The sequence below is a fragment of the Miscanthus floridulus genome, unplaced genomic scaffold (genome assembly GCF_019320115.1).
Source record: "Miscanthus floridulus cultivar M001 unplaced genomic scaffold, ASM1932011v1 fs_786_1, whole genome shotgun sequence".
Classification (NCBI taxonomy): domain Eukaryota; kingdom Viridiplantae; phylum Streptophyta; class Magnoliopsida; order Poales; family Poaceae; genus Miscanthus; species Miscanthus floridulus.
This window is the reverse complement of record NW_027097268.1, coordinates 40,237-43,919: the sequence shown is the minus strand read 5'-3', so window position 1 is coordinate 43,919 and position 3,683 is coordinate 40,237. Positions and strand designations below refer to the sequence as shown.

At 61.3% G+C, this 3,683-nt stretch overlaps 1 pseudogene; it reads right to left on the bottom strand.

Moving 5' to 3' along the window:
- Positions 1-508: 508 nt before the first annotated feature.
- On the bottom strand, positions 509-3,359 carry LOC136533086 (uncharacterized; annotated as a pseudogene).
- Positions 3,360-3,683: the final 324 nt, after the last annotated feature.

Genomic DNA, 3,683 nt, shown 5'->3' with positions numbered 1-3,683 from the left:
CGCGGCAGCGGCCATATCCGGCAGAGAGCGACGGGGGAGAGGGAGAGACCGTACCGCGCGTTATGTCTGCCTGTTGTAAATTCAGTTGTTTGGGGGGGGGGGGGGGGGGGGGGGGGGGGGTCCGCTCCTCGCGCGCTGCGCGCTGGCCTGCAGCCGCTGCGGAAACGCTCGTGCACGTCGCGCTCGCGGCGCAGCAGCTGGGCTAGCGTGCACGCAGCAGTCGCGCGCGCGGTCAGGGTGCAGGAGAGGAGGGAACGTGCTGTAACTGCATGCATCACCAGTTGATGCATTGAGCAACAGCCGCACCGCATGTAGGAACCGTTCCAACTTGCAAGTGAGACAATTTTTTTTTTGTTTTTGTTTTGGTGCATAGATTATGACACACTGCCGAAACTCGTTCCTGACAACCAGAGTTGCAGGCTTGCAGCGCAATGTATGTTTCATGGCAAAAATTTAAAGACTTGCATAGATAATCAAGTTCAACTACAGGCTTGCTTAGACGATCCAATTAAATCTCGACAGGTCGCAAAGTCTCTACCCAGATCTTCATCAACGATCGATAGTCGCTGACATTGCCGTCCTTGACACCACCACGGCCGTAGCCATTTGCCACGTCCGTGATCTCCCGGAGCACCAGCCGCAGGCACCGCTTGTAGATGTTGGCGTTTATCTGGACCAGCAAGAACACACGTCGCATTGTCCACCTCCGACGCGCGCAGCATCAGGTCCATCTCCACCAGCTCGCCGGCCCTCGTCCACGCCACGCCGTCGTGGACCCTGAACCACTCGCCGCCGCCACTAGCCAGCTCACCGGGCAGCCTAGTCTTGGCCACTAGCACGCCGCTGGCCCAGAATGTGTTGGCGAGGACCAGCCAGCCCGCGGGTCAGGTCCAACACCCTCGCCTCGCCCGTCCTCGGAGCACGACACCAGGTTCTTGCACCCGTTGGCCACGGCCACTGCCACGAGCTCCGCGGCGTTGGTGCTGCTGTCGCTTGCGTGTGAAGTCGTGGCCGCCACGGTGCTCGGGCCTGCGGAGTTGAGGAACGCGGCCGTCTGAGCCGCTGGCATAGAGGTTGGAGCTTGTGGTCTAGCGCCAGGGCTATAGATGGCCAACGGGCCGGCCCGGCCCGGCACGGCATGGGCCCGTGCCAGCACGGCCCGATAGTCAACGGGCCGGCACGGCACACCATGCCTCCCGGGCCTTGCCTCCGGCCCAGGCACGGCACTATGGGCCGATTTCCGTGCCGGATCGGCCCGTGAGGCACGGCCATTTTCACAGGTCGTGCCAGCCCGAGGCCCACGAGAGAGAGAAGGGGAGAGTAGGAGGCGGGGCGCCATGGCGCTCGCCCCTGAGGCAGATCCGGACGCCAGCGCGCTCGCCCTGGAGGTAGGGCCGCGCAGGAGGAAGACGGCTGCGCGCGCTTGAACCCTAGATCCGCCACCGGTGAGCGCGCCCACAGCAGATTCCACCGCCTAGGCCGCCTTGGGCTCGCGGGATCTGAGGGAGAGGGTGGGGGAGGGCGCCACCGTCGTTGGCTCGCTGGATCTGAGGAAGAGGGTGCCATCGTCGCTGGCTCACCGGATCTGAGGGAGAGGGGAGGAAGAGTGTGGAGGACAGCCTGCAGCGTGGTGAGGAGGACGACGGATCTCGGGGCACCGGATCTGCGTCAGGTGGGAGCTCGGGGCCGGCGCTAGGGTTTGGGGTGAGGCGTGAGGGAGAGGCAGAGAGCCGGAGAGGGAGCGACGTCGGTGAGGGGTGAGGGAGAGGCGGAGAGGGAGCAGCGCCGGTGAGGCATGAGGGAGAGGAGGGAGCGACGGGGTTCGGGGTGAGGCGTGAGTGCGTGACTGCGTGAGGGAGAGGCGGAGAGGGAGCGGCGCCGGTGCTAGGGTTCAGGGTGACGGGTGACTGGGTGAGGAGTGAGGGAGCGGCATCGGTGGCCGCTTATATATGAGGGGGGGTAGCGGGCCGGGGACGACGTGGGCCTTGGGGAGGGGAGGGGGCGCGGTGACGCCGTGGCTGCAGGGTGGGCCGCTAGCGGGCCGGCTGCTCTGTAGCAGGCCGTGCCGTGCCAGCCCACGTGCCTGGGGTAAGGCCCAGGCACAGCCTACTCCCTCGGGTTGGGTCAGCCCGGGCCCGCTAGCCTCCGTGCTGGGCCGTGCTCGTGTCGGGCTAAAAAAGCGGGCTTCGTACCGTGCCGTCGTGCCTTTGGGCTGCATGGACAACTATAGCTAGGGCCCAGGGACAACGCGTTGCACGGGGGCGTGAGGGTCCGGAGTCGGGCGCTGTCCGCCAGCCTCCAGACCAGACCTTGCACGTGCCGTCGGCGGAGGCCGATGCGACGACGGCGTTGCAACCACCGTGCCCGCACGCGATGCAGATCACGGGCGCGACGTGCGCGGCGATGCGGTAGATGGCGAGGTCGCGTGCCCAGGTGCCGTTCGCGTCGTCGACGTCTAGGACGCGAATGAGCGCGAACACGGCCATCCCGAAGTCGAGCTCTGGAGACTTGTTTGCTGCGGGTAAGTTTCTCGTTCAAGGGGAGAAAAGTGACAAGCGAAGTAGCAAGTTAGCAACAGACGGTGCGGAGGACGAAGGAATTAGCACTACGAGAAAGTCTCGCTAGGAAAGAAATCCTGATACCATGTGAAAATGGTTGAACGAGTTGCCTAACTAGGACTGGGTTACATATTATGTGGCACAGGAACAGCCCCTGGCATGGCTCGTACATAAAGTAAGAATTACAACAGAATAATCTATAAAAATATGATCTATCAATCAACTTAACCTACAAGCTATGAACCGGGCTTCAGGTTAGGAAGAAAACCGATCAACATAGAAAGAAACATATCATCTAACAGCCGCCGTCGTCTTTGAGCGTGAGGCAGCAGACGGCGCCACCGCTGTGGGCGCGGAAGGAGTAGCCCAAGGGAGGGTGAGGGAGAAGAAGAGGCGGAGGAACGAAGAAAAATGAAGAGAGAGGAGAGAGGAAGAAGAAGAGACTAGTCCCCTCTTCAATCCTGTCCTACATCCGCCACTGCACCCGCCCAAGAAGTGGGTGCTACAGGGTGCTGCCACAAGCGGTGTGACTAATGCGGGGACGGACAGCTCGCACGGGCGCCACCGACCACCACTGGAGCAGGCGGGTCGAGCGGGAGCCCAGTGGCTAGACAGATGTGGGAAGGTGCAACGAACATGGTACCCGTGCCGACGGCCATGGCGAGGCCGTTCCACTGATGTATTGGCGACCGAGAACTCAGCCACGACGTCGCCTGTCATCGCGACGTAGCCGGTGATCAGCCGACTGTGTGAGGTCGTCAGGATGAGGTCGTCACCGCCCCGCTGCGAGGAGAACACCATGGCGACTGCGCCTCTTAGAGCATCTTCAAGAGACTAGGTAAATCATTTGTAAATGTAAATATGGCTATTATTAGCAAACAATCGTCTACAACATGCTCTCCATCTCATTATCTAAATATAGCCGCGAGCTATTCCATGTTTTTCGCTCGGTATACAAAGCGAGCGAGGCTCGCTCGCCAAGTCCGCGTGAATCGTGGCAGCTGGGGTACATCACTACCGGAAAACTGGGTCTAAGCCGAGTGCAAAAATGTTTGCCGAGTGTATCCTATCAGGCACTCGGCAAACAAGTTTTTTGACGAGTGCTATAAAAAAACACTCGGCAAA